General features: G+C 47.2%; 2 protein-coding genes across 4 annotated transcripts in view; one reads left to right on the forward strand and one right to left on the reverse strand.

The window, feature by feature from the left end:
• CA12 (carbonic anhydrase 12) overlaps positions 1–19,529 on the forward strand; it is a 50,122-nt gene that overhangs the window by 9,120 nt on the left and 21,473 nt on the right.
• APH1B (aph-1 homolog B, gamma-secretase subunit) overlaps positions 1–19,529 on the reverse strand; it is an 89,059-nt gene that overhangs the window by 2,794 nt on the left and 66,736 nt on the right. Inside the window, exon 7 of one of the 2 annotated variants that reach the window (XM_023616085.2) lies at positions 16,952–18,144. The exons of the other annotated variant lie outside the window; for it this stretch is intronic. The gene's annotated coding sequence lies outside the window, so the exon portion shown is untranslated. Of the gene's footprint in view, positions 1–16,951; positions 18,145–19,529 lie in introns of those variants that run through there. 2 annotated transcript variants of the gene reach the window in all.

Here is a 19,529-nt window from a genome sequence, read left to right on the forward strand (position 1 = left end):
GCAAGTCCCACCCAGCGCCACGTGCTAGTTTTCCCAGGCTGCAGACCTCAGCTGCTTTGCATGCAGATGCTGCTGAGTCATCCTGATCCAGCGGCCTCCTGCTGCCTTGCACAAGGTAGGACTTCTAGAAACACATGGAAAGAACTCTGCCCTCATCCCCCTCCACACTGAGTCAGCAGGCTGACTTCCTGGATGGTCCCCCTGGAGACAGAAAGACCATCTAACAGCCCAGATGGGGCCAACCCTGCCCCCTGCACTCCTCCTGGGTGGCTGAAGGAGCATCTGGATATGTGCTGGGTTTAGAATTGCTGAGTGGGCCTTCCCCCTGGAAATCAGCCCAAATCAATCCTGCTGGGCTTCACCAACTCTGAACCGGAGGGCGACTGTACGTCAGGTTGTCACGTAGGCTGAGGATAAACTCTAGTCTGCTGAAGTGAATGTGTGCTGTTAGAAGTCAGGATAGTGGGTGCCCTTGGGGTGCAGAGGTGACCAGAAGGAGGCACGAGGGGTGCTGGTCATGTTCAGTTCCTTGATGTAAGTGCTGTGCTCGGTTTGTGAAAATTCATCAAGCTGCTCACTTACGATACAGACACTTTTCTGTGTGAATATTATGTACAATAAAAGAGTTAAAAAATTCCAGCTGGCTGGGAGAGTCATCTTTACCCTGATAGTTTTTTTTTAGCCCTCCCCCGAGAAAAAACAAAAAAAACCCTTACTGCGTTCAAAACAACAGAGCAACCGAAAAGAATGACTGTGTTAGAACTAACAACCCGAGAACACGTCATGTGAGCAGAGAATGGGCACCATGCTCCATCCTTGAGGATACCAGACATTGCTTTGGTGCTCCTCAGAAGTGAGCTAGTTCAGAAATAGACAAATACCACTGTTTGCTAGAGATTTGGGAGAAATAAGACAAACCTTCAAAGGAGGTGGGATGGAAGGGACCATGGAAGTCAAGTGCTCCTCCTGGAGGGGGAGTCCCACCTTTCGCCCAGCCAGGGCCCCATGGGGCATCCATCAGCCCAGCCCCTCCCTAGTCTGGTGCAGGGAACTCTGGAACTCTGGACGGTGGCTTGGCCTGGGGGGTGCTGGGCAGCAGGCTGCAGCTGCTCCCAGGCCCGCCTGCCCATCTTCTCTGCTGTGGCTGGACGGCCCTCGGCTCTGGCAGGACTCTGTGTGACCCGGGTGCTGACACTGTATTCCTCACGCTGTTCTCCTTTCTCCCAGGTGATAGATTCTCTGTCTTAAAGAACTTCCTTTGAGAATCAGAAAGGGATCCTCCCTCAGGGCAAACCTCAGTGGTTTTCTAGGCTCCCACCTCCACCCACCTTCTGTCCTGAATCTGCTGGAATATTAAGTTGCTATAAGTGAACTTTCCCTGGCGCTCAGGACATCCTTCCAAACCAGAACTAGAAATGGAACGCATGGGAGGAGGCTAAGAGGAAAAACTCTTTGCTTTCTATTCTTTAGTCGTGATAAAGGCACACTCAAATGCAGTGTGAGGAACAGACAGTCAGAGCTAAAGGGAGAACTGAGAACGGCAGTCAGGGAGCACGTGCAATGAAAAGGCTGATTTAGTTAAGGAGAGCTCTTGTCTTCACCAAAGGCAGAGAGGCTTAGCCAACTCCGAACACCCCAGCGGCTTCTCACCCACTGCAGCTGCCACCCTGAGGATGAATGAGAAGAGGCACAAAGCACTCCCAGGGGAAAGAGCCAGAAAAGGCCAGAACATGTTTTTCATACCAGGAAACTGAATCTCTATCCCTGTGTCCTGGAGATTTCCCTCGAGGCTTGCCAGCCAACCCACTCTGTGCTGTAGTTCCAGTCACTTCTACTTGAAGTTGTGACATCCAGGATCTGCTTGGTTGTGGTTGGTCCACCCACTCGTAATTACTTCTCATCTTTCCCAAGTTACAGAATTGAGGTTTGTCTGTTCCAGGAGATCTTGGCCTGTAGCTGCCAAAATGCCTGCACTTTAGTGTTCCCAGCTGGCCTTAACAGCTGGGTGAAAAGATAGGAAAGCTAGCCTTAGTTCCTAAAGGCAGGTGGAGTGGCACGGGGTGGGGTCGGGTGGGGGGGTGTAAGGCAGAACACCAGGAGGAAGAAGCAGAAAGCCTACAGAGCCCAGAACTAGGCAGACCTCCTGGGGAATATGTGCTAGGCTACTTTCTGGCAGAATGGCATTAGGAAAGTAACTTAACCTCTCTGACCCTCGATGTTCTCAGCTGTGAAATGGGAGTCATAGCATCTACCCTAGTGGTTCTCAGCAGCATCAGCATCACCTGGGGCTCGGGACGCCCTTCCCAAACACTAAGAGCTAGAAGTGAAACACAAGGAAGGAGGCTGGCACGAAAAACCCAAACCCTTCATCTCCTGTTCTTTAGCTGCAATAAGGCACCATGTGTGACTGGGTTAGAAATGCAAATTCTTGGACTCATCCCAGATCTATGTACGAATCCAAAACTCTGGGGCTGAGGCTCACAATCTGTTCTAACAAGCCCACCAGGTGGTTCTGGTGCACACTCAAGTTTGAGAACCACTGCTCTGCTTCCTAGGCTTGTGGTGAGGATTAGATGAGAAAACAGATGGAGAGAGGCTAACAGTGCCGGGCGCTTCGTCAGCACTTGGTAAAGCTAATCCTCACTTTCTGTCCCTTCGCCTCGCAGAGTTATGGTGGAATTATATTAGGTAATATGTGGGAAAATGCCTTTTAAACGCTACAGCACCAAACAAACACAAGTTTTGTCAGGCAGGATCTGCTTCTTCATGCTTTTCTAAATTGCCTGAGTTTTTAACAGTGAGAAGGTAGCTCCTTTTATATTCTGAACAAATGAAGAGCGTTTCCTTTGCGAGAAAGGGATTCAACAAAAACACAAGGGCTCCAAGCCCTCTCCCAAGGGCCTCACAGGCCGGAATGTTCTTTCTAGCCTTGTCCTTCAGACCAGGTGAAGTCAGATCAAGTCTCCCTGGTGCTTTCCTGGCCTTTAGGCACCAGATATCCGGTTCCATAGCCATGGCCACCTCAGTCATGCAGCTGAAGTCACCAGAGAGCAGGCGGTGCCCTCTGCCTCCTCATCCAGCTGGGCTCCACTTGCATCTCAGCATCTGGGCTGAGCCTTGATTTAAGGCTTCCCAGTTGGAGTTCTGAACCTAGGCAGAAACCTACCCAAGCCCAGCCCTGTGCAGGGACCCTGCCCACTGGAGGCAGTCAAGTCTTGGAACCACAGGAGAGCTGGCTGGGAGAGCCAAGACTGCGTCCTGCCAGGCCTCAAACTGTGTTCGAACTTGCTCCTTCTGCTTTGTGCTGGTCTTGGGCCCCAGCTATTCAGGTGAAGGCAGGCAGGGTATATTCCTTCAGGAGCCCATTAAACCCTTGACAGCCCATCCTCGGCATGGGGAGAGAGAGGAGCCCGTGGGGGTAAACCAGCTCAGAAGAAAGATTTAAAGCCAAAAGGCTAAAACTCAAAGCTGGTGTGTGAAGGTGGCTCCAGGCAGGGACTAGAAAGTCTGGTTTTCCATGAGAAAGAGACTGGATCAGAGATTGTTTCAGCAGGATCTGCAGTCTCCTGGCAGGGAGCAAGGGCCCTCCTTCTTGGTCTGCTACCGTCTTCCTCTGTGGTGGCAGCCATGGGTGTGAAGGGTGCAGGCCCCACTGTGGAGCCCAGGAGCACAGCCAGACTCCTCCAGGGGCCATGCCACGTGGCCAAGAAAGAGAGCGCCTGCTGGACAAAGACCATATTTCATTGATTCTCAGATACACACCTTTTCTACATTTTAGCATCTCTGAAACTGGGATATATCTTATCATCACTGGCATCTAGAAGCAAGGAAATATGGTAGTTGTTCCACAAGTACTCACTGAGAAGCACCCTGTTAGATGCTAAGAACACAAAGAAAGGAGCTGAAATGATTAATTTCAACAATAAATAGTGAAAACAAAGGGAGTGGCAAAAAAGTGTAAAAACAATGGCTAGTTGGCATGCCGTCCCAAGTAGCATATAGGAATGGTGGGGCATTGCATTAGACCTTGAATGGTAACTTTCTGAGTTTCAGTCAATCCGCAGTTCACATAGACTTCTTGGTGGTTTGGGATCAGTATTATAAGCATTTATAAACAAAGCAATTTAGGTGCTATTTTTTTAGTTTACAAAAGTTTTCTTTTAAGGAAGAAGCTTTCCAATGACCTGAAAAGCATTTGATTTATGCCAACCAGGAAGGAACAATACTAGCTGCCACCTCCTTGTGTCTACAAAGGTTGACTCAGAACTGGTATAACTCTACATAAAATAGTTCGTTTAGCTCATCTTATCTTTTTAAATGATTTTACAATCACTAAGTTGTGACTGGATTGGCTGTGTGACTTCTGGATGAACTGGCTGAGACGCATCGGGGTCTCGTAAGGATGCCTGCGGATTCAGGGCAAATGGTTCATGCTGCCCCCACCTCTGGGGCAGGTGGTTCAGGAAAGGCTCCTTGGTTATGATGAGAGTGAGATTGACACATAACAGGAAATGGTGACATTGGCAGATGGTGCCTGGTACTTTCATAGGGTGGCCCCTCCTTGGTGCCCCATCTTGTGGGAACTGCATGAGAAGTGGAGAAATGAGAAAAGGTGATTCTGAAGTTTGTGTAACAAAGATGTTTTGTAGCAAGTCTGAGGCAGTTGTGTGAAGGACTGTTTCCCCTTTTGGCTTTGGCACCAGGAAACCCAGAGGCAAACTGGTGGCTCCAACTTGAGCAACTGTCTATTCTCCTATGACCTGCAAATCTAAAGATTCTCCCTTGATACTGGCCTTCTAGTTTATACAAGTTGATACGTGTTTTGTCTGCTCCTGAGCCCAAATGCTGTAACAAATAGAGTTCTGGAATTTTTATTTGGAAGGGACTTTTTTATTCTGCCTCCCTCTATGGATACCATTGTTTAAAAGTTTTAACAAATTAATACATTAATGAAATAGTTAACTTTTCTCTTTTTTTGTCAATCAAAGATAGATATAAAAACCAATCCAAGTTTTCAGTTAGCCCAAGATCATTGGTTCACGTTCATTCCACAAACATTTATTGAGTGAATACTAAATGCCAAGTGTTGGACCAGGTGCTAAGGAAATGAAGAACAAGGTGCGGTCCCCACTATGAGAATGTAGGAGGGGACAGTGAATTAGACACGGCCTTACGATACAGAGAGATGAAGCATGGAAGGAAGAGACCTCACCTAGTGTTTTGGGGAAAGGACTATAGAAGGCTTTCTGGAGGAGGAGATGTGTAAGCTGAGACCAGGAGGACATGGAAGAGCTAGCCAGGCGAAGGGCAGAGGATGAAAGGGCGTTAGGGGCAAAGGGACAAATTGTGCAATGATCACTGAGGCTGGTATGTTCTGGGGACTACCAAGGAGCTCAAGAAGGAGAGAGGGGACTAGGAGACAGGCCAGGGTCAGAGAGAGGAGTTTGTGAGCCAGCCGAGTTGGGACCTCATTCTGGTGGCAGCAGGGGATTGCTGGAGCATTCTAAGTAGAAAACTGAGGTGATCAGACAAGCATTTTAGAAGGATCATCCCGGCCACAGGGTCGAGAGCGGATTGACTGTGAAACACTGGAGGAAGGGAGATCAGAGGGATGTGGGAGAAGCGGGTGGGGGTCTGAACCAAGGAAGAGGCAATGGGAGTCTTGACATGTTGGTATAATTCGGTGAGAAATGTACACACCTAACAGAAGTGTAGACACAATGCAGCCTGATTGTGGACGAGGGCCTGTCTCTATTGGGCTTCACGACGTATTCAGATCGCCATCCAGACTGCCATTATTGCCTAGATGGGACCGGAGTGGGGAGCACTGACGTAGCCAAGCCCCACCCCCATTTACAGATGAGGGAAGAGAAACTCAGAGCTGTCAAGTGGCCCAAACAGAGCATGAGGAGCCAAGCCAGGAGCAGAGCCGTGTCTCCTGATTCCCGTCTCATGTGCTTTCCCAGCCATTTGGCAGATGCTTATTTTATACCAAGCATTGCGTGCTGTTCACTACACATCATGACATTGTGTAAAAGCCATTGAGGAAATGCAATGACTTTTTAAAAAAGTAAATAATGTAGACTTGCCAGAAACAAATCATGCCAAATTAACTTGCTTTTCTTCCTCTCATCAGGATAAAAGGCTTAGTGGTTAAAGAAAACACAATAGACTTAATACCTGTTTGACATAAATAAACATTTGATACGGTTCCTTGTGACACACTCATGGGACATGTGGATCAAAGAACTAGTGTGTTTGCTAGGAAAAAAAATCAAAAGAATCCAGACATTGTTACTGTTGGCAGCATGCAGCTGGGAGAGATGTCGGGGTTCCTCTAGGGATGATCCTGAATCAATACGCTTTTCGGGTTCTTAGGGAGAGGACGGACAGCTGAAGGAGAGTGGTGATTGGAATCAGAAAGATCAGTGTTGGAAGGGAGAACAGGGAGGAGAGGACACACATAAGTGCAGAAGCACGCCAGGAGGCCGGGCAAAGTGAGTGGGCTGGGCTGCAGGGCAGAAAGTAGCATCTAGTGAGCAATACCGTGTGCGTGCAGCCCATGGCGGGAACAGAGCCCAGGCTGCCAAGACTGAAAGGAAGAGGAACGTTGGCCACTGTGCTCGGTCCTTCTGGTTATTCAGGAAGGAGATGAAGGTGCGTGTGTGCACACATGCACACGCATGCACGCCCACATCCATATTCATACTTGTATCTACCTTCTTAGATGTGTCTGTACCCACACACACTCACACCTCCATCTCTACACAGTGCACTTGGAGTAAGCTCTCTGCTTGTTTCTGAGGGTCAGGTATGTGCATTCACAGCTCCTGCCTGGAGAGGTGCTCAGGTGAAACCTTAAAGCAACTCCTCTGTTTCCTTTTGGCAGCTCCCCAAGAGTCTCCCAGCTCTTGATAAACCTTTCAGTGTGATGCTTAAACTCGTCCATCAGCAAGGATAAAGTAGGGAATGTCTGCATCACTGACTAAGATTGAGCGTGCAAGGTGTGCAAGTAAGACTGAGTGTGCAAAGATGCCTGGTCAGAAAATTTGTTACACTCTGGTAAAAAGTGGAGAATTGCGGGAATGTTATGCTCTCCTTTCACAGAACTGCCTCTCGAAGCACACATACCTCCTGGGTTAATAACAAGCGCTTATTTCCAGTGAAGATCAACTTGTCTGATTACCACTGAGCAGTTTTTCCCTCCATGGTGGTTTCTTAGCACAAGGCTGCTGCAAGCAGGGCAGTGTCCTAGGGCCTCAGAGGGGTACGGGACTGAGGAAGGAGCCATTTCTAGCCTCAAAGAGAGTTATCCGGAAGGGGACATACCTACACAGCATGTGGGGGCGACGCGCTCCCCCCTACAGGGGCTGCTCGGGCAGGTGCACAGAGCCCAGCCCAGGGGAAATGTTCAGGAAACATTTGTTGAGTGAATGAAGAAAGAACAGTTTAGCTCTCTAATTAGTTTTGGCTCCGGGAGTCAGGAAAGGCACCAGGGACAAAATGGCATTTGATCTGGGAAGGTAGGATTTCAGAGGCGAAACCAGTCTGAAATGAAAAGCTGCCTCACCATGTGTATCTCATTAGAGGTAAAAGGAGACACATAGGGAACCCTAGATTCCGGTGAGGTGAAAGGGAGAACTTGCTCTAAAAGGTTGGACAACAGCCCCAAAGAACAAAAGGAAGAATCGAGACTATTCAGTTCAGAAGGGCCGGGGAACCAGCACGTCTGGGAGTCCATCCCATCCAGACACTAATCTTACACTACCACATTTGTTCCTCACAACAGCCCTGTGAGGTGGGTACTGCCATTTTCACTTTGTAAGTGAAGCTCAGGGAATCTAAGAGCTGTGCCCAAGGTCACACAACTAGTAGGTGGCAGAACTATGATTGGCAGCTTGATCTGATGGCTCCAAAGCCCTTGGCCTTCCCACTGCACTTCATGCCTCTCTGGAAAGGAGACAGAAGTAGCCTGAGTGTAGGTTTTTAGGTGGGAGAAGAACCATTGAAAAGCAAGTTTTCTCCCTTTAAGGGAAAACTGAGGGAGTAGCTTTAAATAACAGCAATAGATTAGATATCAGAAAGGCAATCCTCATTGGGAAAGCTGGTAAGTGAAGAACTGGGTGAACCTAGGGTCAATGTTTAGGGGCCAGTCGGCTTTCATTTTAGTTCAGGTTCCACCCTGGGTAACTGCAGCAAGTTCTCGTCTTTTATCAGATCCCCTCCTTTTGCTATTTCTAGACTCCCCAGGGAATGTTGACAAGGTCACAAAGCCCTCCATTGCTGCTTCTCTCCTCTAGCTTTGGACCATTGCCCAGGGCTTACCTGCTGGTCCCCTCACCACCTCATAACCGGTGTCGCTGCCCAGGCTCTGCACACTCCAAGCGCGTCGGGAGGCTGCCGTGGTGGAGAGCATGACTGTCAGGGTCAGAGCCAGCGTGTGACTTTGGGTGGGCCTCGGTCACCTCATCTACTCAATGAGAACATAGTACCTACGTGGTAGGGTCTTTATGCATATTAAATCAATACAGATATGTTGAGCATATAGAGCGGCGTTGGCAAACTATGGCCCACCAGTCAAATGCAGGCCACCACCTGTTTTCGTAAATAAAATTTTCTTGGAACACAGCTATGCTCGTCCATCTGCATATTCCCTATGGCTGCTTTTGCACCAGCGGCAGAGGTGGGGAGTACTGACAGAGACTGCAGCCTGCAAAGCCTGAAATAGTTACTAGCTGGCCTTTTGCAGAAAGTGTCAGCCAACCTCTACTACAGAATTATGCCCAGCCCACAGTAAGTGCTCATTAAATGACAGTTAAAAAAAATAACTCATTAGGCCTTGGAGTTTAACAAAATTTGATTGTGATCCTGGGATGAGACAAGGCACTTACAGCCTTAAAGGAAAATCTGAAACAGGTATCTCAGTCCTCAGCACTGCCTGAGGGCAACCGGCAACCATCATCCCTTTCCCAGGGGGCCCTACCATCGTGTTGTAGGCCCTGGCCTTGCTCTGCTGGCCTGGAGTCGTCCTGACTGTGCTTGCTCTTCCCCAAGGCCAGAGCCCTATTCCTCTTCCCTGCCCCAGGATGACTGACAGTGAGAGCGCCCAACTCCTTCGAGAAAAACCTCCTCCTCAGTATGTGATCTGCTCCCTGCTTCCTCATGGCCGAGACAAGGCGCTCACAATAGTCTGGTCCAGGACTTCTCGGCCTCTGCAATACTGACGTTTTGGGCAGCATACTGCTTTGCTGTGAGGGGCTGTCCTGTGCACTGTAGACGTTTAGCGGGGTCCCTGGCATCCCATCTACCCACTAGATGCCAGTAGCATTCCCCAAGTTGTGACACCAAAAATATCTCCAGACGTCGCCAAATGTCCTGAGGGGCAAAATCCCTCCTGATGAGAACCACGGGCTTAGTCTGAAATAACCCTGCAGGCGGGGCAGCAACATTTCCATCCAGGACAGCTAAATTCATATTTATAGAAACAGTGTTCTTTGCAAGGGCACAGACCTGTTAAGATCCACTCAGTTTGTATCACTGGATCACTAAACTGATCGCCCACCATCTCTGCCTGAAGCACCAGCCTGTGGATTATTTGGGCTCGGGACAGGCTTTCCCAGAAACGCTGGGTAGTTCCCCGCCTCATGTCTGTGTAACTAAGAAGGCTTATCCAAGTGCTCTGTCCCTCAACATGGGGAGGACCTCCCAAGGACAGATTTCTGGTCCCTCCTGCAGAATGTGGAAAATGCTTATGAACACCCCGCCTGCCCCCCACCCGCCTTGTCCCAGGCCAGTTTTCCAGCTTCAGTTTTTATATCCGATTCCACCTCAAGTGACAGGAAGAAACTGCTGGCAGCCTGAAAATAATAGTTTATTCATTGACTCACTTATTCTTTTGACCAGTCCTTAATGATGCCCTTTGTGGGCTGGTCGCTGGGGATCAGAGACAAGCACGACGCAGCCCTTGCCCTCAGTGGGCTGGTAGTTGAGGGACAAGCAGGCATGTGAACAGGTAATTACAATGGAGCAAATCAAGTGCCATGATAATGTGCCCTGGTGCTGTGGACGCGGAGCGGGGACAGAAGTCCTCAGTTTGGGGCAAGGGTCAGCCCTGCCTGAAGAGCTGATTCTTGAAAGACAAAGGAGTTAGCAGGGGAAGGAGAGCGTGTGAGGGTTTCTGTGCATTTTAGGGATGCGGATGGCGTTCCATCGCAGGCAACAGAGATCCAAAGAGTGGGTGAACGGATGCTTGTGGCGCGGTTAGACTCAGGATGGCACAGCCCACGTTTGAGGAGTGGTTTTGAGAGACACTTCTCCCTGGGTCTCCTGTTGCAGCATGGCTGGGAGCAGAGGCACTGACAGCTTTTGTTCCAGAATATCTTTTCAAGGATATTTATGTAGCAAATAGTCTGGCAAGATAGAGATAATGTCTCCCTCCAGGTCAGAAAGCAGATTTGTTTGCTGTCCAGTAAAATAAAGATAATGTCTCCCCTGGGGGCAAAGGTTGGGCAGGTTTGCTAACCACTCCCTTTAAAAGACTGGGGCTTCCTAAGCTCCGAGTTCCTCAGCTATAACTCCGAGCAGCTTGCATGGGCAGGTGTCACCAGGCCCTCATTGCATCAGCCTATGGAATGGGGGCTTGGGAAACAGGTGCAAATGTCACTCTGCTACCGCTGAGTATTAAACTGTCCTTTGTCTCTGACTCAGGAGTCTCGTGTCTTCGCCAGTATCCATGAAACTGTGGCAGGTTAACTGGTTATTCTGAGTGGGGTCCTAGGACTCCTCCTACCATGTTTTGACAGGTTGTAGTGGGGAAGGCAAAGGCTGGAGAGGGGGGTGGGGTCACGAGAGTCTTGTGGGCTGCACTACAGACCTTAGGATTAATTCAGGTTTTAAAAAGACACGTGAAAGAATAAAAGAGTTGGGGTCCAAGGGAGAGGAGAGGAAGGAGCAGACTGTGATTCCAGGCTTTTGGTGCGGTGGGTGCTACCATCAGCTGAGCTAGAGAACCTTGAAGGAGGTGGAGGTGATTTTGGAGGGAAGAGGGTGAGAGAGGAAAAGATACTGAGTTTGGTTATTTTTAAATTATGTGTTTGCCTGTCTGCCTCCCCCTCCAGCCATGTCTAATTTCAGGAACCCACAGAGCGTCCAGTGGGGGCGTCCAGTAGGCAACTGGTCTGAAACTCAGGAGGAGACCCTCAGCAGGGCAGAGGTGGTATTGAAGCCACGGGAAGGGATAGGATCATCCCAGGGGAGTGTGTGTGAGAGAAGAGGAGCGAGTGGAGGACAAAACCACAGGGTCAGCTGATATTAAGGGGCAGGTAGCGACAGAGAGCTGAGAAGGGGCAGGAGAAATGGGAAGACAACTCAGATAAGGCAGTGTCCCCAGAAACCAGGAAAGGAGAGGCTTCAGAAGCGAGTGGGTGGGCACTGGGCCAAGGGCTTCAAGAAAAACAAGGACAGAAGAGTCTATTTGAATTCAGCGGGATGTGGGCCTGAAAGTCCGAGTCCCAGAGCAGTCAGATCTGAATGGGAAGTAAAGATGCAGAAGTGAGCAGTGTACACAATTCTTGTAAGATGCTTGGCTGCGAAGAAGGGAGAAATCAGAGCGGGAGCGAAAGGGGAAGTACTCATCCTAGTAAATAAACATTAGAAGCCCATGACGAAATAATTTGTTCTGGGCACATTCAACTTAGATATCCTGGGTTGTCCCTGAGCTACTGTCTAACTGCTGAATCAAGTCATGGCTGCTCACCCTCTGCCTTCCACTTTTAACAAAGATGAGTGCTGAGAAGGTGGATGGGGAGAGAGAGGGAGAGCAGAGCGGCTTTTTGTCAGTCGGGAGAGACAGCTACCGATGATGACAAGCATGTGTGACATTTTCAGATCTCTCTGCCAGGGAAGGAGCCTGTCACAAAAGCAGCCTCTGCCCACGTTATTTGCTCTCCCACTAATTTCCTTTTAGTGCCAGAGAACGTTGCTATATCACCTTGTATGGGATATGCCTTTATCATCATTACTATTTGAAGTTTTCCCTTTTCATTCAGGAGCTTGTTGTGAATTACAGCTTCACTGACCCCCCCAGATCCTCGTTTCCAGAAAACCAGGCTATGTTTTCTCCATCTTCCTTTCATGCCAGCTCTATTCACAGCTTATTTTCTAAAACCCACACAGGAGAGACACCAATGCTTTATTTCAGTCAACAGCTATTTTATAGAAGAGAATAGCAATTTAACCAGAGTCGAATATTTAAATGTCAACAAAAAACAACCCTATGAATGGATAAATGAATTGTGGTATATCCACACGATGGAATATTATTCAGTTATAAAGAGGAGTGAAGTACTGATCTATGCTACAACATGGATGGACCTTGAAAACATTATGCTAAGTGAAAGAAGCCAGACACAAATCGTACTATTCTATTTATATGAAATATCCAGAATAGGCAAATCCGTAGACATAGAAAGTAGATTAGTGGTTTCCAGGGGTTGGGGGGCGGGGAGATGGAGAGTAACTGTGTAATGGGTGTGGGGTTTCCTTTGGGGTGATAAAAATGTTCTAGAGCTAAATAGCAGTTATGCTTGCACAACATTGTGAATATACTAAATGTCATTAATGGTAAATTTATGTTATATATATTTTACCACAATAAAAAACTAATTTTAAAAAAAAAAGCAGAGAGAGTAAAACGTCGTGGCTCCAGCCACAACACCGGCAATCTAACGAGGGCTTCCCAACGGCTTCTCTTGACTTTGGCTGCACATTGGAATCACCTGGGCAGCTTTTTAAAGCCACGTGTATCTGGATCCCACCCAAGAGCAATTGAACCAGATGGTAGGAACTGGGACCGGGGGCAAACTCAGAAGCCCTCGGAGATTCCAGTGTGCAGCCAGGGTTGGGAAATCCTGCTCTAGACCGGTGGCTCTCAAAGTGTGGTCCCCAGACTAGCATCATCAGCATCACCTGGGAACTTGTTAGAGATGCACATTCTGGGGCTCCACCCAAAACCTACTGAATCGGAAACTCTGGGGATGGGGCCCAGCCATCTGTGTTTTAACAAGCCTTCCAGGGGATTCTGATGCAAGCTAAAGTTTGACAACCACTGTTCCAAGTCTAAACCAAGTAAATCACAAATTTTCCTCAACCAATGAGCGTTTACTGAGCATCTACCATAAGTTTGGTTCTGTGATAGGTGTGAAAATATAGAGACCTACCTGGGCTCTCCTCAGACATCTAGTGGGTTAGATTCTTGGAAAAAAAGTCGTATATTAAAATGAGATGAGCCTTTTCATGGCTGTATAATATCCCATTGTATGTATACACTACACTTTGTTTATCCATTCATCTGTTGATGGGTACTTGGGTTATTTCCACCTTTTGGCTATTGTGAATAATTCTGCTATGAGCATTGGTGGACAAGTATCTGTTTGAGTTCCTGTTTTCAATTCCTTTGAGTGTATACCTAGGAGTAGAATTGCTGGATCATATGATAATTCTGTGTTTAATTTTTTAAGGAACCACCAAACTGTTTTCCACAGTGACTGCACCATTTTACATTCCTGCCAGGAATGTACATTTGGGGTGATGGAAAAAGTTTTGGAAATGGATAGTCGTGATGGTTGCACAACAGTGTGAATGTACTTAATGCCACTGAATTCACTTAAACATGGTTAAAATGGCAAATTTTATGTCATGTATATTTTACCACAATAAAAAAAAGAGTAAAGAAATGAGATGAGCCATGAAAACAAGTTTAGAAAAGGAAGTTATGTTCCTCATAGTCAACACTGAATAATATTCTTTTTAAGGGGGGTAGAGCAGGACGTCTGGTTCACTGTGGGCTTGGCAGTTTTACATCTGCCATGATTCCTTTGTGAATGAGTCAAAGAAGATCAAAGAGAATAACGTGTGTTGAGCGCTGACCAGTGACTTGGGTCTGGCTAGGTTTCATTATCCGGGTTGGGCTGTTAACACTTAGCAACTTGTCTGACTTATGAGTCGTTTGTTGATGCTGTTATCCAAGAAGCATCTGTTGAACACTCCGATGTGCCAGGCTGTGTGGTAGGAGTCAGGGATACAAGAATGAACGAGAGGAGCTGGGAGCCAAGTGCCGTGGTTCTCAACCTTCAGTGAGCATCTGAATCACCTGGTGGCTTGTTCAATGACAGATGCTGGTCACCACTTCTGCAGTGTCTGATTCGGTAGTTCTGGGGTGGGGCCCAAGAATCTGCATTTCTAGTGAGTTCCTAGATGGTCACGATGATGATGCTTGTCCAGGGACTACCCTTTGAGGATCGCTGGTCTACTAGGGTAGAAAGATATAAAATACTATTTTGAGAAGTGTAGGTGCTGCTAGCAGAGAGAAATGCAAAGCGCTCTACAGGAGCACCAAGGAGAGAGAAACACGTGGTCCTGCCTTAGTGGGTGAATGGGGCAGGGCGAGGGTGTTTCAGGGAGATGGGAAGCAGCTTGGCATGTCTGAAGAGTGCCAGCAGCCCGGCATTGCTGCAATAAAATGTAGAAGTGAGAGCAGGCTCAGAGAAGTCCGGAGAGGTGGCGGTCCTGGTCTCTCCCCTCTCCTCAGCAATATTGGAGAGTGGTTATTGGAGAGGTAGTGGCCCTCTAGATATGGCAAGGTAGAGAGGAAGGACTTCCCAAGGGCCAGCAGAGAGCAGAGCTGGTGGCCCCAGTCTGGCAGCTCGCCTCTTCTCCCTTCCAGCCTGCACTATTGGTCCCACTGCCACGGCTACACCAGAGATGATGTGGCCTGGGCACTTTACCCAGTCTCAGTCTCAGCCCTCCCTCTCAAGCTGACCCAAACAAAAATGGAAATAATAAAGAGAAAAGTTTGATATAAAATATGGATTAAAGCATTTAGAAAACTTTTCTTTTTTTTTTTTCTGGATCTATAACATAAAATCCAAGGAGGCAGAATGGGCCTGCGATGGCAGTCCAGCTCTCCACTTTATAAGTAATAAGGAACTCTGACCCTCTAGCCCTTTGCTCCCTGCCCTGGCCCTGATTCATTTGCAACATTAACAGAGGAAAAGCTTCAATGCCAGTTTGATCCCTTGGCCTACGTTTGTTTATAGTAAAACCAGAAGACCTCATCCATCAATCATTAACTCCCACACTCCTGCTCCCCTCCTTTCCTTCCGGGCAGGATCATGGGCTTTATGCACGTGCTTCTTCACCTGACCGGCAGGAAAACAGGCAGAGTCAGCAGAATGTGGCCTTCTGCTCAGGGGGCCAGAATCCAGCCACGGTGGATGCTGTGGGAACCCTGTACTACCAACTGGCTGAGCCCACTGGACTGTTTTGAGAAGCTTTATATCTTTTAATCAACTTTGGAAGTGAACTGCAGGAGCTATAAAATACATATTAAACATATTTTGAAAATGTGGCTTCCACATCCCAACAACATCCTGAGGATGTGTGACACTGAGATGGATTCAGAGGCTGCCTTCCCTTCTGCATGAGGTCCTGTGGCTTAGCTTGTTCTCTGTGGCTCCAACCACGGGACCATGACTAAAGGATGGATGACCCCCATAGGGAGGAGGGTACCAGCCATCTGAAAGCAAGACCTTTCCAATACACAGAGGAGTGTATATGAGCAGGTGCTGAATGATTCCACTCAGCCTTGTCCTAGGGCAGCGCCCAGCCCTGGACAAGGGGAGGCCAGATGAGTGCTGGGTTCCTTCTGAATCTCTACATCACGTACACATAAAATATACAAGCTCTCTGCTGCTGCAGGGCCTCTCAGCTTGCTGTGCCCTCTCTCTGGAATGCCATTCCTCTGGTTTTGCTCATATTTGGCTCAATCTCATCCTTTAAGTCTCAACTTTAATGGCACCTCCTCTGAGAAGCCTGCCTGTACTACCTGGTCCATAGTGGTCCCTTCCTTTGTCTCCATCACAGCCCCTGCTTATTTCCTTCACAGCACTGATTGCAGGTGCCATTACTTTATTCATGTATTGCTTTGCTTGTTTGCTAATTTGTAGTTTATTATCAGTCTCTTCCACTGGAATGTAAGCTCCATGAGGACAGAGACCAGATTTGTTGTGTTCTCCATTGTATCTTCAGCACCTAATGCCATGCCTGGCACATAACAGGCACATTTGCTGAATAAATTAATGATTTAACTTCAGTGTTATTTAGCACTCCAAGCAGAGTATTTAGCAATTTTTCTCCTTCATTCAACATTTAAATACTCAATTTTTATTGCAAATATAATCTATTTTATTAAATGTGTCTTCGATTTTGGTACACAATCTGTGATCACTTGCATATAAATATATATACCAGGATGGGGTACATTTTTACTACAGTCAGATCCCCTTACAAAACAAACTTTGGACGCTGACCAAAAGCTTTTATTGTACTGAAATTCTGACTGCTAGTGGGAAAGAATGTGTAAACCTTGCCACATGGTTTTATCCATTGGGGCAAATTTTGATCTGACTGTGCTTTTTTGTTTTTTTGTTTTTTTCTCCCCAAAGCCCCAGCACATAGTTGTATATCCTAGTTGTAAGTTACACTAGTACTTCTATGTGGGATGCCGCCACAGCATGGCTTGATGAGCCATATGTAGGTCCGTGTCCAGGATCCAAACCAGTGAACCCCCGGCCGCTGAAGCAGAGTGCATGAACTTAACCACTTGGCCACAGGGCTGGCCCAGATCTGACTGTGTTTTGACAGACAGTCTAAAGAGACATGCCCTGGAGCCTGTGGCCCAGGGCTGGTTCCCCAGGCAGCTGCCTACACCAGCATCCCCCACACTGAGGCATATACCTCAGAGAGTAGGACCACTAAGAAATGTCAGGAGCAGCAGGCAGGTCTGAGGGACTAACTTAGAAAGACCCCAAAAGACAAACCTCAAAATAGGATAATAATGAATTCACCTTTTTTTGGTCCAGGCTCATCAAATACAGTCTAAGTTACAAACATATTTATTTTCATTAAAAGTTTTATTATTTTTGAGCACACAGGATGCAGAGTCAGCAAGAAACAGGAATCAAACTGCAGCAGTAACCACATAGCTCTGGTCTTCTAAGGAGCTCTATGTGCTTTTATTATTACAATATATGCTAAAGTGTATATGTACCAGGAGCATAAATATAAGAAATTACTCAACCCATAAAATTTTTCACCTGCCCGTATACTATGTTTGCACACAGGTTATAAAATAATAAAATCATCCTTCATTGACTTGCATAAATTGTTGTCTGCCCAGGGCAGTAAGGGTCTGCACAGCACTGAGTCTATACGTAGAGTAAGTACACCGCACTGGAGAGAGACAAAAGGGGGACCCGCAGATAACAAGGAACTTAAGGGGCAGAGTAACCGGTCACAATACATGGGCCTTATTTGGACCCCGATTCAAACAAACTGTTAAACAAACTTATGAGACAACTGGGTAAGTCTGAACGCTCACTGGATATTTGATGACATTAAGAAATTATTGTTAACAGTTTTTAGACTTTCAGATGAGAAAATGACGTTGTGGTTATTTTTAGAGAGTTCCTATCTTTAATGAGACATAAGCATCCACAGATTTTCTTCAAAGTAATCGAGGGGAAGGGAACAGATGGGTGGGGGGGATGGACGAAACTGAACTAGTCATGAATAGATGGGTAGGTTTGGCCGTTATACTATACTCTTTACTTTTGTACCTCCTTTGAAATTTTCTGTAACTAAATTTTAAAATAAGACAAAATGTACATTAAGAAAATAGCCAAATTTAAGTTCATTAAAAAAATCACATCGACTTTTTAGGCTCATTGGTGTCCTTTGGCTGCGTACATCTCAGAATGTGAGAAACATGGATGGCTTATGTTCTCACAGCCAATCCTGCTGTCTAATGGCCTTGGGAGGCCTGCTGAGTTCCAGGATGTCTGACTGGGTTTTCACTCTATGGGTTTCATTTCCAGGCAGGCTTCAGTGTTCTGGTCTGAATCATTCAGCAAACATTTATTGAGCGCCTCCTTCGCCCAGAATTAATTTCTGCCTGTGCTGGCTGGATCCTCCACTGCTGTCTTCTCAGGGCCACACTCCATCGATGAGCTCCTCTTCCTCCTGGATCCAACCTTCCTTCTCTGCTCCCCGTTCCCGTCTGCATGGAAATATGCTCAAGTCTCTCCACTAAAAAACAAAACCAAACCCTTCTCATTACCCTCATCTTCCTGTAACCATCACCACACACACACACACACACTCACACACTCACACTCATACACACTCTTCTCTCATCCCTTTCTGACTACTTTTCTGAAACAAAACCCTCCAAATCAATTCATTGTTTCCTAAGTGCCTCTATGTGTTCGGACTTGGAGGAATATGACAAAAAGTTCTAGTCTTCAAAAGGTCTTCAAAACTTGCAGACAGAGTTCTAGTCTGGAATAGGTTTATGTGCTAGTCTGGAGAGAGCAGTCACAGGTGACAGTTAAGTGACAATTCAAGGCACTGTCGCATTGGGCAAACCTTGAGTAGGCTGGTCAAGAAGTTCCGGGCAGGGAGAAAACCCTGGAGTAGCTTTGGCAGGGGACTTGAGCTGGACTTTGAAGAGTGGACAAGATTTGGAAAGATGAAGAGGAAAGAAGAAGGCATTTTAAGCAAATTTTTAGCATAAGAACATTTGTGAAGTTTGGTGGGCATAGCTTGTCCTGAGGACGGGGGAGCCGGCCTGTCCACGGGGGGCAAGCTGGGGAGGGTATGCGGGCCTTTGAAGGCCTTGACAGGCTGAGGCATTTTAGGCCATGAAAGACAGCCATGGGCCTGCTTTTTTATTAGGGTGGGGCGGGCATGCTGTAGAGACAGGCAGTGGAGGATGGAGTGGTGCCACAGGAGCAAGGGTACACCTGGTTAAACCTGGTTGCAACAAGAGAGGAGCCTAGTAGCTAACAGGAAGGGCTGAGGCGGGGCTCCCTGCAGTGGGGAGCCTGTGCAGTGTGACACGGTGAGGGCTTAACTCGGGGTAGTGGAGGTGGAGGTGGTGACGGAAACTTGGGACCCCATGACCGACTGAGGGCAAAGGGTGGACCGAGCCAGCCTGGCTCTGCGATTGTGAGTCTTGGAGGAGTAGGGCCAATTGTTCTCTGATGAGGCATCGCCCCATCAAATTGAGATCTAGGCCAAAACACGTCAACTAACTGCAATATGTGGACCTTATTTGAATCTTGAATTTTAGATATAAACCATTCAAAAGTTATGAGCTAATTGGAAAATTTTGAATTCTGTCTGGATTTGATAATATTAAGGAATTGTTAACTGTTTAAGTGTGATGATGGTATTATAGTTTTGTTTTGAGCCCTTATGTTTTAGAGATACATATGGAAATATGTACAGATGAAATATATTTGGGTTTGTTTCAAAATTATCCAGAAATAGGGGAGAGTGGGTGCGGTGTAAACGAAGCTGGATTGGCTGTGAATTGTTAGCTGTCGAAACTGGGGGACGTGGGGGTTCACTTTACTCTTCTCGCTACCATTTTATACATTTGAAATTTTTCAGGGAAAAATTCTGGTCCT

This window comes from Equus caballus, chromosome 1 (genome assembly GCF_041296265.1).
Source record: "Equus caballus isolate H_3958 breed thoroughbred chromosome 1, TB-T2T, whole genome shotgun sequence".
NCBI classification, from domain to species: domain Eukaryota; kingdom Metazoa; phylum Chordata; class Mammalia; order Perissodactyla; family Equidae; genus Equus; species Equus caballus.